General features: G+C 48.3%; 1 protein-coding gene across 3 annotated transcripts in view; it reads left to right on the plus strand.

The window, feature by feature from the left end:
- Nucleotides 1–8511: 8511 nt before the first annotated feature.
- The window catches only part of MYO1B (myosin IB), a 137824-nt gene continuing 125298 nt past the window's right edge, over nt 8512–21037 (plus strand). For 2 of the 3 annotated variants that reach the window (XM_035136305.2, XM_035136313.2), the window contains exon 1: nt 8513–8728. The gene's annotated coding sequence lies outside the window, so the exon portion shown is untranslated. Of the gene's footprint in view, nt 8729–21037 lie in introns of all 3 variants that reach the window. The other variant, XM_035136296.2, reaches the window with a different exon arrangement.

Here is a 21037-nt window from a genome sequence, read left to right on the forward strand (position 1 = left end):
TGATGTAAATAATGTAAATGAAACTGTAAGAAATTGTAGCTAAGAATTATACAACTATGAAAGCATGACTAAGAAAGACTGCAAGGGTGACCCTTCAGCATGTAACCTGCCTGCTCTGACAGGATGACAGGTTCACAGCACCCTCTAGCCCAGGCATCCCCAAACTGTGGCCCTCCAGATGTTTTGGCCTACAACTCCCATGATCCTTAGCTAACAGGACCAGTGCCTGCTGTAGCCCCTCCATCCCATCATGTTATATCCTGTTTCTGCCCCATTCATACCTCATAACAACTTGGAATGACAAGGCACTGCTGTATCTGTCTGTAGTAACTGTTTCCAATGCAGCTTCATCAGAACTGATGCATTGTGATGCTGTCCTAGGTCAGCTCAACATGCCAACGCTTGTTGCAGTGGATCATGAGGTTGCATTTGTGTGGTGAGTTTGTATGAAATTCTAAGTATTCATTGGCAGTCACATAGAATCATGTTGAAAGAGACCCTGAGGGTCTGTGTTTCATTTTGGACAATGAAGAACAGCAGAGACTGGTGTCTTTATGATATACTGTATAATAACCTAAGCCTAGGATGGAGGGATCCACAGCATTTCTACCTCAAGAGGTTCTGTCTTTCTCAATAAAAGCAGCATTGGATTCAAACAGACCCTAGCCATGACTCTCTGATTCTCTCTCTCCAGCCTGTTACTTCCTTCTCTGTGGCGTAACTACTAAGACTCACCTACATATTCTAAAACCCATGTCTTCCCTTTGTCTGTAGAATGAAAGGGGCCCCACCTATTTGTAGCCTCACATTGAATTCCTTTGATGCTTTGTGTTCTAATGGCTCCTTACCTCATGCAGAATGCCAGCCTGGCTTAATTAGTTTTTAACCCAGGCTTCCTCAACCTCGGCCCTCCAGATGTTTTGAAACTACAGTTCCCATCATCCCTGACCACTGGTCCTGCTAGCTAGGGATCATGGGAATTGTAGGCCAAAAACATCTGGAGGGTCGAGGTTGAGGAAGCCTGTCTTAACACATGTCAATTTCCTGGGATTTAGAAGTGTCTAATACACATTAGAATGTATTAAGCTAGTTTTAGAATTTAATTAAGGCTGGTGTGTTAAAACTGGTTGTTAGACCCATGTGTTAAGATAACAACCAGTTTTAACACACCATCCTTAATTAAATTCTAAAACTAGCTTAGTCTGAAATTTAGGGTGTCTTGCACATGGTTTTTGCTGCAAAACAACTGCAACAGTTTGGCACTGGTTTGGAGGGGATCCCTAATTTTTCGTAGTTAATGTTAAGTAAGAACCCCATGTTTGAAGTATCAGCTGCTCAGTTTGTGGGGAGCTTCAAACCAAATACTTCAAACCAACTAATAGGTATGTATGGGTCCATAATCGTAGGTTAATATTTTGTTAACAACAAAAGTCAAGGCTAGGTGGGAGTGAAGACACACACACACCTGGCTTCTAAAGTTGGTAGGATGCCCTCATCGCCTTCTTCAACTCCCATAATTATGTTACGTGGTTTGTCCACCCACGCTTAGGTAGGCTTGCAACCTTTGTGCAATACAAACGTTTCCACATCATGGTGGAAAGTTATAGAGTTCAATTAGAGTAGACTAACTGCTTCGTCTTAAGCATATCTGTTTAAATGTAACTCCCACTGATGTCAATGAGGCTTCCTTCCCAGTAAATAGGGTTACAAAAGTCGGGTGCCTCCCCCACTCTAGGCAAGGTTCCAAGGGATTTCAGGTATCCAGTCAAGATCTGTGTTCCTTTGGAGAATGGAGACAAAGCGTAGGTTTAAGGAATATGGTTTTTTCACCTATTTACACCTTTAGTCTGCATGGAGGGAGTCCAGATCTTACAGCATGGTTATTTCAAGAAGGGCTTGTCCCCCCACAACAGTGCAACCGTGGAGTCCAAGGCATCTCTCCCAGCTAGCCTTCAGCTGGTCTGCCCAAGATGGATCCCATTCTTCTTCCCCCTTCTTCCCAGAACACCCTGCTAAAAGCTATCTTTTCCTGTGGCAACCTCACAAACCCCCTCTATTGCTCTGTTCACACCTCAGGGCCAGAAGGAGGACAGTTCTCTTTCATTGCCAATCAATTGCCCTGTATTCCTTCTTGATGACCCTAGTTTGGCCAGGTTGTTTTGTATAAGCTACTTTAGGAATTCCTCTGCAGCTTGTATTTCTCCCTTCACATTCCAAATAATCAAAATCCTACCATTGATTAATTTCTAGGGTTTACAAGGATCCCATCCGAATCTATAACAATAGATATTGCTACTTTATAGTCCATGCAAAGTTACAGCAAACTATATAGCCATGCAAACTATATAGCCTATGCAAAGTTAGGCAAGCCTCCAGCTGTTGAAATAAACATGCTTAGATTTGCCTAATACCACGAGACCTTGTGGTTGGACCCACATAGAGTTGCAGCATTAATGCAGGAACCAGGAGTTTTTTGCCCTGAACAAGCTACATAGCAGGCAGGAATCGGTTCAAGAGGTTGGGGTTCTCCTTGCTAAAACTTCCATCTTCTTGCCACAAAAGTGCCTGTTGACAGCTGCCCATAAAAAACAGTGGCGGCCTTCCAGCATGCTTCAGAATGTTATGGGATGTTGCCCCGGTGCCCGTGTAAGTGAGGAGTGGATTTGCTGGAAGTGCTACAATAGAGGTGTATTTCGTCAGCCAGGATCGTAGATTTTATTCACAAAATTTCCCTCCATGTGCACGAGGCTTTCCGTTTTCAGAACAAAAAAATTCCTTTTGCCTGCCTGCTGAAGATATTTGAGTAGGACTGGTGAACTGAAAGTGATTGTCTCCAAGACGTCCGCCTGTAAAATGTTCAAGTCAACAAGTACTCTTGCTCACCTTTACAACAAAAGTGGCACCAATATTAGCTTCTCTTCTGTGGCAAATGACAACAAATGACCAGGTTACCTGAAAGGCTGCCTACCACTGTTAAGAGCTAAGGTCACTTAGGTCATGGGGGAAATTTAACTTGTAGCACCACACCCTACAGAATAACATGGGGTGGTAACCTGAAAATGGGAAGTTTCTGTCATTGTTCCTGAAGTGTGGAATGCCCTTCACTCTGCCATAGGTGAAGTATCATCTATCAGTTGCTTCAGACAACTTGCAAAAATGTACCTTCATGCACAGGCTTTCCTTGTTGTTGTTGTTTAGTCGTTTAGTCGTGTCCGACTCTTCGTGACCCCATGGACCATAGCACGCCAGGCACTCCTGTCTTCCACTGCCTCCCGCAGTTTGGTCAGACTCGTGTTGGTAGCTTCAAGAACACTGTCCAACCATCTCATCCTCTGTCATCCCCTTTTTCTCTTCTTTCCCAACATCAGGGTCTTCCATGGAGTCTTCTCTTCTCACGAGGTGGCCAAAGTATTGGAGCCTCAGCTTCAGGATCTATCCTTCCAGGGAACACTCAGGACTGATTTCCTTAAGAATGGATAGGTTTGATCTTCTTGCAGACCATGGAACTCTCAAGAGTCTCCTCCAGCACCATAAGCTTTCCTAGGCACCGGTTATTCCTGAATTCCTATATTTACTTGTCATGCTGTTTTACTCTTTTTATTGTACAGTGGTACCTTGGTTCTCACATGTAATCTGTTCTGGAAGTCCGTTTGACTCCCTAAATGGTTTGAAAATTGAGGCGCTGCAGCTTCTGATTGGCTGCAGGAGCTTCCTGCACCCAATCGGAAGCCATGTATGTAAGCCACGTCGGATGTTTGGCTCCCAAAAAACGTTCACAAACTGGAACACTCACTTCCGGGTTTGCGGCGTTTGGGAGCCGATTTGTTCAGGAGCTAAGCTCTTTGATTACCAAGGTACCACTGTACAGTTTTCTCGTTTTTATATTCATTCTGTATGCTGCTAGGGATTTTTAAAACATTAAGCAGCGTAGAAATGTGTCTAAATAAATAAATAGTTGGGTGGGAGCAATTTTCACCAGCGTGGGCCAAGGAGCAAAAGGTACCCCGTTGTACTTGCTGGGGTCCTAATCTAAATCTAGCCATGGGCGTAGGCAGGGGGGGCAGGAGGGGGCAATTGCCCCCCCTAGAAGCAGGGCCACTGGCCAGCCTGCCCCACTGCCCGCCCGGTGCCGTCTCCCTTCTCCCTGGCTGGCTGTGGGGCGGGCGGCGGGAAAGCACCAGAGCCGCGCAAAGCGTTTGGCTGGCTTTCCCTCCCTCCGCCCCACAGCCAGCAAGGGAGAAGGGAGACGTCCCTTCTAGCCAGCTGGCTGTGGGGCGGGCGGAGGGAAAGCCAGGCAACCGCTTTGCGCGGCTCTGGGGCTTTCCCTCCACCTGCCCCAGCGATTGCAGAGGGGGAGGAGGGGATCGGAGCAGCCCGATTTCGGGCTGATCCTGGCTCCCCCTCGTCCCTTCCGATCGTGGAGGGGGAGGAGGGAGTCGGAGCAGCCCGATTTCGGGCTGATCCTGGCTCCCCCTCGTCCCTTCCTATCGCGGAGGGGGAGGAGGGAGTCGGAGCAGCCCGATTTCGGGCTGATCCTGGCTCCCCCTCGTCCCTTCCGATCGTGGAGGGGGAGGAGGGAGTCGGAGCAGCCCGATTTCGGGCTGATTCTGGCTCCCCCTCGTCCCTTCCTATCACGGAGGGGGAGGAGGGAGTCGGAGCAGCCCGATTTCGGGCTGCTCCGATGTGGCCCCGCCCCTTGGCCCCCCCTTCCCCCCCTGATTTTCATCCTGGCTACGCCCCTGAATCTAGCCCCTCCCTGTGTGATTCCTAAGATACAGGCCATCTCTTCAACACAATGTGCAGGTTGAGATGGCCAGCATCAAGAAATGTGGGGATCTGATAAAAGCAAGGAGAGCTGGATGTACAGTGTAGACACTTAACTAGACCGATGTGGAGGGAAAGCAAGTGTTCTGAGCCCTTAGTCGGAGGTTTAATCTCAGAATACATGGTTCTTCTGCATGCCCTCCTTGTCAGAAAGAAAAGTGCAAGTCTTCTCTTGAAGGCTGCCATTTGAAGTCCGTCTGTAGAGCAGCAGTCAATAAAGCAGCCATCGTGTCTTAAAATACATTTTGGAGCCTTTCCCCTAGACACTGGAACAGGGGCCTACCTGTAGGCCAGGTTGGCCTCTGCCAAGGATGGAGGTCCTGTGGGGACAATTTGGCTCAGAGTGGCTAGGAGTGTTGCCTGCTGGTCTGCACACTCCCAGGGCCCCGGGGAAGTGCTGGTACAATTCCTTGTCAAGGGTGCAAGGGAGCCTAGGTACGCCTCTGCACTGGAAACAGAAGGGCAGCCATCCTGGACCTGGTAAAACTAGACAGCAATCTTCTTGTGAGTTTCCTGAGATTTCTTCTCTTTGCAGAAGGCTTAAATTTGTCTGGGCAAAGGGTGCAGGCCTGGCATAGCAGCCAACTCCTAGGGGTCGAGGTCCCTTCAGCCCCCAAAATAAAATATTTGAGGCGGCTCCCCCCCCCCCAGTTGATGAACATTACGATTCCAGTGGGTGTGTGCCACATGTTGTGATCAGTTATGCAGGGTGGGGCTTACCTGGGCTCCCCCCAATATTTTATTCAAGTTTGCAGTTGTGGGCCCTGGTGTCCATCAGTGCCTGGGCAAAATGCAGGAAAGATGAAGAGGTGAGGGTACCTCTGAGCAGGTGCAGAGTGCATTTCTTCTCACGACCTATTGAGAAACTGCTACTGAGATTATGTGAGCAGGACTCCTGAATGTAAACAGCTGTGTTTCCTGAGCCTCGACATCTCCCGGAAATTTAGGTGCCATATTATGGTATGTGTGTGTTTGTGGATGTATGTGTGCTCTGGAGGGTAGGACTCGAACCACCAGCTTGAAGTCACAAGAAAGGAGATTCCAACTAAACATCAGGAAATACTTCCTAAGGGTTAGAGCTGTTGCACAGTGGAACGGTCTCTCTCGGGAGGTTGAGCAATCTCCTTCCTTGGAGGATTTAAAGCAGAGTTTGATGGCCAGCTGTCATGTATGATTTAGTTGAGATTTCTGCATTGCAGGGGTTAGAGTAGATGCAGGGCCCAGGGCCGTCTTAAGGATATCCGGCGCCATGGTGCAAAGATCCAAAGATTATATATTTTTGTGGTTTTATATTTTGATTTTATTCAGTGAAGCACCCCAAGACCTTGGGGTATAGGGTGGTATATAAATTCAATTAATAATAATAATAATAATAATAATAATCCCACTTCCCACATCCACATGCCTCTTTTTGGCCCTTTACACTGGCATGTTTTGCACCAGCTTTCTTTCAACTAGCATCAATAGATAAAACTGGAGGTGTGGGAGAGAGATGTAGCAATGAGAGGAAAGACAGACATACCAACTCCCAAGAGACTGCGATTAATATTAAAATCTGGCAGTGATCTACCCCTGTTTTTAAGGGGTTCAGCTCAAAGTTGTTGAGCTTTTTGGGAGGTGGAAAGCCCCGTGGGGGTTAAGGTGCAGGCTTTTTTGGGGGGAAAGGCAAGGGAAGTTGGGGTTAAGTCACTCACAAAAACATCGCTATGGATGGAAACAGCCACACGGAGGGAGCACCATCTTAACTTCCTCTCAGTTCAAACAACAATGGAGGGATTTACTGATGCAAAGGAAAGGGAGCCAGAGATCGACTGCGATCTACCAAAACATTGTGGGGATCTACCAGTAAGGGGACCCAGGTGGCACTGTGGGTTAAACCACTAAGCCTAGGGCTTGCTGATCAGAAGGTCGGCGGTTTGAATCCCTGTGACAGGGTGAGCTCCCGTTGCTTGGTCCCAGCTCCTGCCAACCTAGCAGTTCGAAAGCACGTAAAAATGCAAGTAGATAAATAGGAACCGCTACAGGGCGTTTCCATGTCCTGCTCTGGTTCGCCAGAAGCGGCTTTGTCATGCTGGCCACATGACCTGGAAGCTGTACGCCGGCTCCCTCGGCCAATAATACAAGATGAGCGCGCAACCCCAGAGTCGGTCACGACTGGACCTAATGGTCAGGGGCCCCTTTACCTTTACCAGTAGATCACAATCGACCTGTTGGACATCCCTGCCCTATGCCTTCCTGCAGCACTACTCGGAAGTAAATCTGACTCTGTAGACAATGGTGCTTACTCTCAGGTGCATTTACATAGGATCATCATTGTTGCAGAAATTATACCTTTATATTGCTTTTAATTATCACCTGCTCCAGGAAGGTGACCTTTGCAAGGCTGTGTTGCAAGATCAGAAATACCGAATATAAAAGTGGTTGGCAAGGGGTGAAGGGGTGGAGACAGATGGCTGGCGACGCACAAACTACCAATGCTTCATCCAGCCCACATCATAGAAACGGCTCCCCCCTTTTAATTTCGGGGGGGGGGGAGAGAGTAGGGGACCCTTATCAGACGCACTCAATAGAAATAATACCCCACCACATACCCAACTATTAAAACTCCCTCTTGCCGAGCGGCGCGTGGGGGGACAGCGTGCCCAGCGCGGCAGGAGGTGCGATTGTTGCCAATCCTGCCCAGGCAAGAGAAGCTGCCCAGGAGGCAGCAAAAGGGGACGTGGGGCTGCGAGGGAGGGACGCAGTCCTTGCCTATCCCCCACCCGCAGCCACCTCCCCCTCCTTCTCCTCCTTTTGGGGCAGGGCGGGGACTCGGAGCCTCTCTGGAAGCCGGAGGAAGCCTCTCTCAGCACGACGAAGCCGCTGTGCGGGATCCTTGACAGCCCTACGCCAATCCCAGGCGCGCAGGGAGGAGCCGGGCAACCGCCTCAGTGCCTTGCTTGGCTCCGAACTCGCGCATAGCCCGCAGCAAGAGAGCCCGCTCTGTGCCCCTGGGACCCCAGCGCTGTGGTGCCGTGTGCCGCTAGAGATAAGGATTAAGACGTCCCTGAGTAGATGCCCTGGGGGTGGGGTGGGGGTCCCTTCCAACTCTACCTGCTATGATTCTAAGTCGCTTGGAAACCTTCGGGTGTTGACAGAATATGCACATCGTGCAGACTTAAACATATAGAATAAGAGAACAACAAGAACATATGTTTGAAGAAGATTGAAAAACGTTTATGGAATATATGGGAAATAATTGTGTACAGCTGAAAACGCTTGGCAGCATTAAGATACAGTAAATTCAACAGTCTAAACAAGTTTTGATGGATGCAATAACGGAATACTGAATGGTATGGTTTTTGTAAAATATGCAGGGGTTTATGGTATGTAAAATGAACCATGGAAAGGAGGGAAGCCACTGATATCTTAAGGATGTGAAATGAGTATTTAAAATTGTACAACAGAAAACTTAATAAAAACTATATACCAGTAAAAGAAGGAACCTCCTTCGGGTGACAAGGACTATTAAGTCCAATAAATGAATGAATGGATGGATGAATGAATGAATGGATGAGGCAAACTTCCCCCTGCGCCAGCTTTAGCCGCTGGGCGGCGCTCCCCACCGGTTCGCCTCCACGCGTCTCCGCAGCGCCGACCCCGAGGGGCGTGGCCGCTCTGGCCGCCGGAGGCTTCGGCAGCGGCTTCCCTTTGGCTGGCGGGAGAAGCCGGGACAACCTCTCTCTTCTCTCTCTCTCTCTCTCTCTCGCCGGAGGGAGGCTTCCCCGCCAGGCGCAGAGGGCGCGCGTGCCGCGGAGAGAACGAGTGGAACCGAGCGCCTGCCTCCCTGCCTGGCTGGAGTTCGGCGCCGGCGCCCAGCGGAGCTGCTCCCGTCGGATCAAGAGTCGCGAAGGAAGGGGAAAAGGTACGCCGAGAGGCGCCCGCGGAGCTGCTTTGGGGGCCACCCTCCTGCCCGCCTCCTCGGGCGCTGCTGTTGAGGGGTCGCGCGCCTCCAGGTTCTCCGCTGCTTTGGGGCGAGCGGGGTGGGTGAGTTTGTAAGGGGATTAAAAGGGGGAGTGGGGGGCGTTTGGAAAGGGGCTGGGGGGGGGGTGCCGGTCCAGAGTGCTGCTGGGCCAGGGGCTTTTGGAGAGGCAGTGCGACCTCCTCACCCCCATCCACCGACCCCTCCGCCCCGCTCTGGGTGGCGAAGGGCTGGCTTGGGGAGGGACTGGCTTGGAGATCAAAAGGGCGAATTCCCCCCCCCACGTGATGGCAGGATGTGTTGCTTATGGAAGGCTGAGAGGCGACTTGGAAAGCGGCGAGGGGGGAATGGATGAGTTAAGGGAGCTGGGGTGGTCTGGCTGAGGATGGGAGGGACCCTTTTTTTTAAAAAACCCATCCTGTGGGTCTCGAAGATGGAGGTTAAGTGGGGGGAATGGGGAATCCGGGTTTGGAGACTGAAGGTGGGAATAGGGTGGTGATGGGGGATCGTTTGGGGGAAGGGGGTGGTAGGAGATTAGGGAAAGGCTTGTTTGGGGTTTGTGCCATGACGGTGAGATTTGGGAACTTTGGAGCATGGAGGCAGCCTTAGGATAGGGAGGCTGCTTTGGCTTCGTCGGGGGATGAGCAGAGGAACCAGGGTTGGTTGGGTCGCTGTATGTGTGGCTGCTGGTCTGTGATCTGGATCCGCGCTTCTTTGGGACCGGGCACCTGGGAAGTAGATCTAAATGGAATTTGACTAGGTCATTACACACCCACTTTTAGCCTCCCCCTCCCCCCCCCGAGTTTGATTTCGAAATGAGCTCTTGGAAACGTTGCCAGGGCGCAGCGTTTTCTAGGAGCAGAGGGGACTAAAAGTTTAAAGCCATGCATTTGGTTTTCTCCCGTGAAGTTGGGTAGGGGCATTTGTACCCTCTCTTGTGAAATCGGTTCTCTCCTCCTGCATCTCTTCTCTTCCCTGACTGGTCTTTGTTTAGTCTCAAGGACTGGATGTGTGAGAGAGCGCCTTTCTGTCCTTCATGTATGTGTGGCGCCTGCAGAGGGATTGAAACCAGATTCTGTGACTGTAGATTTCAGTGTGTTTAAGCCCTAGAGCCACTAGGGTGCTCATGTAACTCTTTGTCTTTAGAGACCTTTTGTCCCAAGCTTTGGGACATCTGTGCCTTGTTGAGGGAGGGTGGGGGACTGTTCCTTTTGTTTAAGAATCCAGAGGTAGAAATATTTAGCTGCAACAAGTTCTCTGCTTAGCAGCAAAGCTGCAAGATGGCATTGAGTAGGGGAAAGCTGCTGCTGCTGCTCTGCCTCTTTTATTGTGTTTGCTATGATTGTCACCTTATTTATGAACGGAGGCTTTGTGTCTTAAAACAGCTGTAGAGGAAACAGAAAATCAACAAGTGAAGCTTTTTTCTGCCATGGAGATGCAGTGGTGATAGGGAAAAAAACAAACTTTTTTCAACATATATTGCAGCCGTTCAAGCTTTCAGTTACTGTATTTAGGAAAGCAAATAAAGAAGGAAAAAACAATTCTTGCTACATTTCTGGCTTTATTTATATCCCCCCTCCCCTTTTTGTAAAGGAGGCAAGTTGCCCTTCGGAGTAAATATGTTTGCATGGTCCATTATCAGAGTTATAACTATGTTCATTACTCGAGAAAAGGTGGCTGGCTCATGCTTAAAGGAGTGCCTGAGTGGGAAACTCATATGGAAATAACTGTTGAGTTCATCGGTTGCACAATAGGTGACATTGTCCTAGAGTACTTTTTCCAAAGGATTTTCCTCTCCCTCTCATACTAGTGTTGAAATGATCAAGGCAGGCTTGCAAATAAGCCCACAGAGGTCACTAGCCTATTAGCCTGTATACCTGTGTGCATTTGGAATTTGTCACACACTGGTGCACTAATTGGGAGGTGGGGGAGAAGAACCAACCACCTTCTAGTTGATGAACTGTTCCAGGAGTGGGGAAGCTGTGGCCCACTAGATGATGCTGGATTCTCTTATCATCCTCATCTAGCGTGACCAATGGCCAGGGATGATTATGGGAGTTGTACAACACCATCTGGGCAGCAACTGGTTGTCCTCCGATATAGGCTACCAGGATAGTGGTTATTCAGAAGCTATCTTGGCCCCCAGTTGGGTGCTTGAAGTACTCTGCTTTGGGGACACCATCATCCTGTGAACATATGTAAACATAACTCAGTTGGTTAGAGCATGGTGCTGATAATGCCAAGGTTGCAGGCTCCAGCCTCATATGGGACACCTGCATATTCCTGAATTGCAGGGGGTTGGACTAGATTGACATGCAGAGTGTGGAAATGAGCAATCTATAGTAACACGTAGCGAAATGACAGCTCAGGTGACTGATGGACAGTAGGGCTGGGCGATATCTGGTTTTCAACATCGTGATATATCACCAGCTAACCATCGTAATATATTGATATATCACAATGTCTGAAATAAGGATGGAGTTATGTAGAGGCATTGGCTGGCTTCATGGGTTTCCCCACATTGTGATTTTTGCATAGCGCGCACACACAATGATTCTCAATATATTGCAGGTCAAAAATTATGAAACTGATATCACGATATGGACTTCAAACCAGTTTTGGACAGTACATTGCTATATCGCCCAGCCCTAGGCGACAGTCCTCCTTGCCTGTCATAGTTGACTTATTGGAGTAAGGGGAAGACAGTAACGAACTGATGAGCAGAGACTTGAATCCTCCTCTCTCCAGGACTTTGCTTCATCAGCACGTTCCCCACGGGGAACAAGCTGATGAAGTATCACCAAACAGGATTGAACGCCATTCCTCGCGACTCCTGGAGAGACTCCAGTTCTGCTCTCTGGAACCATCTGAGCATGATTTAACCCACTCCCTCATCAGCTGATGAATTGGGGGCAAAACGTTGCAGCTTACACTGCCCCTGCCAGTTCCCAGCTAAACTGAGCAAGATTATACCCCTTTCTCATCAACTGATGAGAAGGGGGCTAAATTCTGCTTCTTTGGGGAACTGGTAGATGTGACGCCATCCTTCTGTCGAAGTGGCATTTGCTGATTGGCAGGTGGGCATGGCTTGGGGGAAATGGTTTGCTGGGCCAAATTGGTCTCCCTTGGCTGGTGGGCCAAAGGTTCTTCACTCCCGGCACTATAGAGGACGTGGGTGGCACTGTGGTCTAAACCACTGAGCCTCTTGGGCTTGCTGATTGGAAGGTTGGCAGTCTGAGCAACGGGGTGAGCTTCTGCCAACCTAGCAGTTTGAAAGCACACCAGTGCAAGTAGATAAATAGGTACGGCTGCGGCAGGATGGTAAACAGCGTTTCCATGCACTCTGGTTTCCGTCATGGTGTTCTGTTCTGCCAGAAGCAGTTTAGTCATGACCCGGAAAGCTGTCTGTGGACAAACGCTGGCTCCTTTGACCTGAAGCGAGATGAGTGCTGCGCCCAATAGTCACCTTTGACTGGACTCAACCGTCCAGGGGTCATTTACCTTTTACCTTTACTCCTGGCATATCGGAACAGCTGTAAAAGCTGATGGCATGAGTGCTATGATAGCATTCATTGGGGCTTTGACCGCTGCCCCAATATATGCAGAAAGTTTTCACAGCCAGCCCACTTTGCTTTAGAGTGCTTCACTTTGGAAGAGGTCTTAAGCATCTTGCTTTGCTTTGGGATTTGGGGTTTGCCCAAACTGGATCCACATCCCAATAGATGTCCAGTTTAAAAACATGTTAGTCTGGTGTTGGTCTTGCAAGCACTAGGGGGTTGACTTTTAACAGATGGTCTGAACGGGCTGGGCTGAAATCACTGTCAGTGATGGGTGTCATTTCACTATTGAAAAGCAAATGGGATGAGTAATTGGATTGCAGATGTATTTATAGAAAAAGAGCTGTGATTTTTCAAGAAAATGGGAACTTTTGGTACCGTATCTAAGCCATAAGGGAAGATGTTAAATGTAAATGATGTTCTAGAGAAGATCACTTATTAAAAGTGCTTAGATTAACTCAAGTGTGCCATCTCTATGCACAATTTGACTCCATCTGTCATGAATGTCTTGTCTACAAGCTTATATTGAAGCCCGGTGTTTAAGGATATGCTTCAATATTTTAATGTTGGGGACCAGGGCTAATGTTTTAAAATACGTAGAATTCATTTCTGTATTCTCAAGCACTTTATTGATGAACGAGCTGAAATGTATTTTATCAGTGCAAATAATGGGGCTAAAGAAATACAACAGTTTGAACTGAGATGTGCACTATATGTCCTTTGCCTTCTCAAATAATCCTTCTTAAATGTTATTGATTATTTGCTCTGGGATGCTGGCTCCACCAGTGTCTCATTAAAGCCCTGTCTTTGATTTGGAAAGTCCTTGAATTAAAGTGGCATGCACAACATGAGGGTAGCATACCTACAGAGCTTTCAGTAAGCACTAAACCTGCTTGACAATGAAAGCCGTAACATTTATGGCATAAATCAACGGCTGTTCTTTCATAATTCAGAAATAATTAAATTTTAAAAAACACCCAAATGCAACAATATGTGGGTGGCCACCAGTATTATCTAATTTTCTTCTTGCTAGAGTTTTGATCCATTTCCAAGAAAGTTACTCAGCTTACGAGTTCCTCAAAAGACGTGGAGGTGGAATTTGTAAATTCCTTCAGTTTTAGAAGTGAGTTGATGCACACATCTCCCATCCTTTGTATTTAACACTAGTAATTACTCTGCAACGTTTTAGGTTTCTGCAGAACGCAATAGTGAGCTACTCATCTGAACACCCCAAAACATTTAGTCATTCACTTGAGCCATTTGGGCATGTATGCTAATTTTAATTCCTTTCTCCACAAGCATCTTAGTCATGACGCACCCTGATATTCCTTCTTTCGGCTTATTTTATTGTTGATGCTTTGGGAATGTTGGGATCCTGAGAACCACACTTTGGCCTAGATGACTTTCACGCCCCCGACCACCCTTGCTTTGCAATTCTAGGATCACTGCCTTCTGAAACTATGTACAGTAGAATTAGTTTTTTCTTGTTCCCCAAAAAATTGCAGAGTCAGGCAGGTGAACTGTTTGAGTCATGATCCTTTCCCTCCTTATGCCAGACTACCATTGTCTGAATCTAACATTGCTCTAGGTGACCAGCCCTGTCTTATGTGAATCATTGCTTTGTCAAATCCTGTTTCAAAGGAGAGGCTTGTCCCAAATTGGTCTCTGTTGGCCTGGCACATCTGTATAGTAGGGCAGTTAATAAGTTGATACTCACAGAAAATGTCCTGGGCAGGATACTCTTAGTCCCAACGTGGGGTATCCTTGTTTTGGTTGTCCATGTATACTTGACTTCTATGCCAATAATATTAGAAGAGGAAGAGGAAGAGGAAGAAGAAGAGTTTGGATTTGATATCCCGCTTTATCACTACCCGAAGGAGTCTCAAAGCGGCTAACATTCTCCTTTCCCTTCCTCCCCCACAACAAACCCTCTGTGAGGTGAGTGGGGCTGAGAGACTACAGAGAAGTGTGACTAGCCCAAGGTCACCCAGCAGCTGCATGTGGAGGAGTGGAGTCTCGAACCCGGTTCCCCAGATTATGAGTCTACCACTCTTAACCACTACACCACACTGGCTCTGTATATGCTGGTCTTTGACAAAAGAAACAACTACATTAGTGTGCTAACAATATGTATGTTGTTATGGCTGTTTTGTTAATGTTAACTGCTGTACAAGCAACCCCCTCATTTACGCGGGGGTTACGTTCCAAGGCACCGTGTGTTCAGTGAAATTGCATACATTTGAAACACCATTGGAAAAGTCCCCGTTCCATGCCCGCCCTGCTCCTTTTTGTGATGTTTTTCCGGTCACTTTCGGGTTTGGAGCAGTGTGTGCGTGCGCACGCAGTCGTGCACATATTGAACACGTGTAAATTGGGGGGTTTGGTTTGCCTGCATGTGAAAAATGGACTCAACTACTGTTATCCTACTCTTCCTTAAATTTCTCAATGTAACTGAAATAACTTCCTTGGAAAAAAGGGAGGTATTTATTTTAGGAGTTTTTGTGTTACATAAGTGGTGCAAAGGAGACTTGAACACTTCGATGGAATGTGCAGAGTGTTGTTGTTTCGTGCATTCTTTAGTCAGAAATGTTTCTCTTCAGTTCTGTATAGAAACTCGCTCTCCCCCCCCCCACTCCCACTTGTAGTGCTAAGTTTCTTTTGGCAGTTGTAGGAGTCCTCATATTTTACCATGCAGGAATCATGTGGGGTTGGAGATAACCCTGTGCTTGTATGATTATTTTTAAGAAGAATACAGAGCTGTAAAAAAAAAGGAAAAAAAGACATGCCCCAGAATCTCAATGCAGAATATTTGTCATTGGTTGCATCAATTGCGCTTTTGCAAATTTACCTGCTGCCGACACATTTCCAGTGTGGTTTTATGTTATCCATCTCAAGGTCTCACCCTCAGATCATAGTCTTTAAGCACTGTTGCAGTAACAGTGTGAAAACAATTCATATTTTGGTGGCATTTATTGCTTAGGGAGCGGGATCAGGCATGAGCTTAATGTACTGTGGTTAAATTGCATTAGAGTCATTAAACTGAAATTGAATCGGAGTCACCTAAATGAAACACTTATCATAAAGGAAACCATTTCTAGGTAGACAAGGGCACACTTCCGAATTCTAGCTATGCATTTATTGTTTTATGTTGGATTTCCAGGTGGGGTGTGTTGTTTTTTTTTGCTGTGTCCTTCATCTCTCTTCAGTGCTGTGATGAGCTAAGACAGGCATCCCCAAACTGCGGCCCTCCAGATGTTTTAGCCTACAACTCCCATGATCCCTAGCTAACAGGACCAGTGGTCAAGGATAATGGGAATTGTAGTTCAAAACATTTGGAGGGCCGAAGTTTGGGGATGCCTGAACTAAGATCTCAGTGAGTGGGCAGGGGGTCTAATGGACCTGGCAGTCCTTAAAGTTTCCTAAACCCAGGTTGTTCTGGTCCATGTAAATTAATCATAGAATTGTAGAGTTGGAAGGGACACTGAGGATCATCTAGTCCAGGGGTGTCAAACTCAAATTCATCGGGGGCTGCATCAGCAGTTTGGTCACCCTCAAAGGGCCGGTTGCGTCTGTAGGACTATGTATCCACTCTTTATTATCATAAATTATTGTCACTGCATTCAATTATTACTGTTTTTTGTAATAATGTAAGCTCATTCCCGCCCCCACGCGGATCACATTCCTGCGTCGTGGCGCGTGTGTGTGCGAGGGGATGTAAACGAGGGAAATTTGAACAAAAGGTGGGGATCGACGGCTTCCGGGGGGGGGGGGCTCAACTAAACCTTCGGCAGGAAGGAGAAAGCCACTGCTGGGATTAAAAACCTGCAGATGGAAAGAGGGCTTCCCTCTCCCGCCCTGCGCACACCCAACCCCCGCTAGGCAGGATGCCACACGCTGCAACCCACCCCATGCTTTGGAGAGGGGCAGGAACATGCGGTGCAGCGCCAACTCCCTGCTTTGCTTTTGCATCCTCCTTCCTCAGCGCCAGAGTCCCTTCCCCTCGTGCTGAGGGAGGGCAGCGGATTTCCCGAGGAGGAAGGCGGCGGCAGCCCCAGCGGACGTGCATCTTCGCCTCAGAGCTGCTCTTCCCCCCACCCGCGCTGTTGTCGTCTTCACCGCCGCCTCTCCCTACCGGGACTGCAGGCAGAGGAGGCTTGAAAACCTCCCCCCCCAAAAAAAATTTCCCCTCCCACCTACTCAAACCGCGAGGCGACTCCATCTGGAGCCCTACATCACGAGGGGCTGAGAGGAGGCGGCGGCAGAGCAGGAAGAGCAGGAACCCGTGCCGTCGTCGCCGCCTCCCTCCCGGCCGCCCCCCGGGAGCAGCTCCGCCGGAACTGAGAAGCCAAAGGGCGGCTCAGGGGTGGGGGGCAGAGCAAAAGCCAGGCACCCTCCCGAGTGTCTATGAGGAGAAAACGGAAGAGGGAAGAGAAACCCGGCTCCACCAAGAGAGCGGCTGTTGCGCCTCACCTACTTCCCCCTCAGGGTCACTCCGCGTCCCTTTCGTCCGCTCGCTTGCCCACCTCCCGGATGCAGCCGAGGAGAGGAAGGGAAGCGGCGGGCGGCGGCTCCCCAGTGCCGCCTCACTCGCTCTCGGAGACAACAGCAAAGCCCGCCAAAAAAAAATCCAGCGCTGCTCCGTCCCGGCACCAACTTTGCCGGCGGCGCCTGTAGGGCTTTCCTACCTCCTCGGCGGGCTTCCTCCTCCTCCTCCTCCTGCATCTCACTTCCCCGTCTGGCCGCTGTGCCACCGCCTCCCTCAGCCTCATTCGAAATTGAAATTCCCTGGCCAAGGCCGTTAGCGCGGCTCCAGCACCCCGGCCTCCGCCTGCAGCCCCGCCCCCGGTTTTGACCCTCGGCCAATTACAGGCTCCAGAACTACTGTCGGCGGTTAATGTCAGCGGCGGCTACGCGGGCCACATGACGAGGTCTGGCGGGCCGGATTAGGCCCCCGGGCCTTGTGTTTGACACCCGTGATCTAGTCCAAATGCAGGAATATGCAGCTGTCCCATATGGGGATCGAACCTGCAACCTTGGCATTATCAGCACCACGCTCTAACCAACTGAGCTTGAACTTGGCCCAATAACACCAGTGCTTAAAGGTTGTCCTGATTGCCCATATGTTGTGTGCTGGCAGTTGTCTGTTCCCATCAACAGTCTGGCTTCCACATTTTGCCTCAGCTGGAGCTCCAGACCAAGTACAAGGGTAGCCTCACATAGAGTGCACTGCAGGAATCAAGTCTTGAGATTTACTATGGCCAGGCTATTCCTGCCCAAGAAAAGCCGTAGCTCGCACACCAGCCATAGTTGGTAGAAGGCACTCCTAGCCACTGAGGCTTTTTGAGCAGTGTTAGAAACTCAGATACATAAACAAGGTGTCAAATGACTCCTTAAACTAAGGTTGCAGTTGCCAAAAATGGAATAAATAGTTGCCATTTTGGGGCAAGATGGCTCTAAAGTCTTATTTTTCAAATTATGGACTGACTGTGCTTGATTCTCAGTTAAACATCCGGCTAGTTCATCTGGGCTCAGTTAAGCACTTTGAGAACTTAGAGAAGAAAAGTCACTTGATCCAGGGTCAGTCCACATATATACTGGCCTATCCCGACCTCTTTCCTAATGGTGTCTTCTGCTGGCCGCAACTGGTTGAAAGCCAGGTGCAAAATGAGCTTGGTGCCTAGCTGATTTTGAGTACTGCTTGAGCCTCAAGTGAAGAAGATAGTTGCAGGAGTACTCCCCCCTGCCAAACCTCCCGAAACTGAACCTATTCTTAGAAGGAGAGTAACACCACCTGAAACAGGCAAATGACCATTCTTCCCGGGTACCCACCCTTCTTCTCAGGATTCAAACTCAATCTATTAGCTTGCATCCTATAAGGGGGAGGGCTTATAGAGAACCCCCCCCCTTCATCAGGAGCTGCCCGTCTCCCAGCAGTCATGAGAGCGAAGGGTCTGATGGAGGGAGTCAGGAAACGGAAAGGGAGTGCCAGGGCTCTGGCAACATCCAAGAGTCCCTGCTCCATAGGCAGGAAGAGAGGGAGGCGGAAAGAGAGGACAGGAATAGGTCAGACAGAAGACCCGTCCCCCAGACACCGGAATTGAGGAGGAGGAGGAAAGGGAGGCGCTTCTCAGTTCCGAGGCTTTTATGTTGGTCCAGAATGCGAAAGGCGCCAGTGCAGGAATCTGACTCGAGCAGGTAGACATGCAATCAGCAGTCCGTTCACTGCAAATAATGTGCACCAATAAAAACGCCTGAAAGACAAGCATGTGGAAGGTCGTTACTCAAGAGTAGTCAATACAACCCTGACACATCCATTCCGCAACTTCACCCAGACAATATTCCAAATCATACTCAGCCTCTCCTGACTCAGAAGATAAGGCTGAAATAAAGCTGTGTTTCATCAGCTCATCAGCATACTGCTCCAATTGCTCCAAAATTCCTAAGGGCCACTCCCAACGTCTTTGTACAAATGTTTAAGCAGCATTGGTAACAGAATCATGCCCCCGGCTGGCCTCCGTTTCGTCTTGGGAGACAATGGAAGAATGCGCCTTCGGGGCTGAAGTCAAACCATTGGAGAATTACGGCTCCAATACAGGAGAGGCGTGTTTTGTTGCAGTTGAGGCAGATGAAGGCATCCGGTTGTGCTGAGGCAGGTATACCATGGTGTTTCTTCTTTCTGTGCTCCTCTCAGTAGTCATTCATCCTCTGGTCAATGCTGTGGATAGACAACCTGATTGATTGTCTCCTGGCGCTGCTGTGGTCATCTGCAAGGGGTTCCCCCACAGCGAGATTGGAGCACAAGGATTATGGAGCTAAGACACAATCTCTCAATGCTACTATCTAGACACGGCCCTGAAAGGAGGAACAAGAATAGTGTGTAAAATGTTATTGTTGTTTAGTCGTTTAGTCATGACCCCATGGACCAGAGCACACCGGGCACTCCTGTCTTCCACTGCCTCCCGCAGCTTGGTCAAACTCAAGTTAGTAGCTTCAAGAACACTGTCCAACCATCTCGTCCTCTGTTGTCGCCTTCTCCTTGTGCCCTCAATCTGTCCCAACATCAGGGTCTTTTCCAGGGAGTCTTCTCTTCTCATGAGGTGGCCAAACTATTGGAGCCTCAGCTACAGAAGCTGTCTTTCCAGTGAGCACTCAGGGCTGATTTCCTTCAGAATGGATAGGTTTGATCTTCTTGCAGTCCATGGGGCTCTCAAGATTCTCCTCCAGCACCACAATTCAAAAGCATCAATTCTTCGGCCACCAGCCTTCTTTATGGTTCAGCTCTCACTTCCATACATCACTACTGAGAAAACCATAGCTTTAACTATACGGACCTTTGTCGGCAAGGTGATGTCTTTGCTTTTTAAGATGCTATCTAGGTTTGTCATCGCTTTTCTCCCAAGAAGTAGGCTTCTTTTAATTTCGTGACTGCTGTCACCATCTGCAGTGATCATGGAACCCAAGAAAGTAAAATCTCTCACTGCCTCCATTTCATCCCCTTCTATTTGCCAGGAGGTGATGGGACCAGTGGCCATGATCTTGGTTTTTTTTTTTTTTATGTTGAGCATCCCCGATAACCATCTTACAGAGCCAGTCCAGGAAGATGCTGTGGCCAGTGGTATTAAATTCCACCAACAACTTGAGAAGCAGAGATGTATTTTCCCTCTTCTGATCTCAGTAATGCGACAGCTTTGAAGCATAATGAAAACTTGCAAACTGGGATGACAAGGACAGCCAGAAAAAAGTATGCATGTTACCTAGATTTTCAGATAATTGGAAGCAATCATTGGTAGGAAAACTTCAGTCTAAATCCCCCAAGCCCAGGGTTAGCTAGGATCTGAATTGAGATGCCTCATCTACTTGGAGATAAGAATAACACGCAGGAGAAATAAGTACCGGTAATTAAGAAATAGGCATTTGAGACATGACTCACGTAATTACGTTTCCCACTAGAGATTTGCAAAAGGCTGGAAGAATATAGGAAAGTGCTGAGGGTCTGTTTTCAACAAGGTCCTCTGAGATCATCACGTTTCTGAGCATTGAGGGGAAAGAATCTCCTTATACCCCTTTCAAATATCATATTTCTTCAATAGCAGTAAGTAATAGCGCCAGTTCTTTGCTTAAGAATACGAATGACAAAACTGGAAGATGTAAACTGGAGTTTAATCCACAGGATGTCTTCTTTCTTTTGAAGATTTCTTAAATAAAAAAATCACACTTTGATGGGTATCACACTTTCATGTTTGTCTTATCTAGCCACTTTATTACCCTGATTTGAAACTGATATGCATTCAAAAACTCGAAGAGTAGTTACGACTTCTGAAACATTAGGTGGAGAAATGAATGCTTTCCTTGTAGTTGTCTAGGTACCGTCAGATTTTTTTAAAAATGTTACTTTTGAAGTCATAAGAGTTCAGCACTTCCTTTGTTTTTGAGTCCTTTCTGAATTTGCAGTTCCAATGAATAGCTCGGCAATCATACTTTGGTATGGCCAAGTCACACAACTGTTTTGTTATGCAGGGATACAAGTCGCCTTTGTTGCACGGAAGGATCTCTCCCATGATGACCAGGGACCAGTTGCTGGGCTCCCAACCATCACATAACGTCTCTGCCTACAACATCTCTGTGTTGACCACGGACATTGCACAGGGGAAGCCTAGGCTTGTAGTGCAGAACGTGTGCTGGAACTGGGTACAAA

The sequence above is a fragment of the Zootoca vivipara genome, chromosome 1 (genome assembly GCF_963506605.1).
Source record: "Zootoca vivipara chromosome 1, rZooViv1.1, whole genome shotgun sequence".
Taxonomy (NCBI): Eukaryota; Metazoa; Chordata; class Lepidosauria; order Squamata; family Lacertidae; genus Zootoca; species Zootoca vivipara.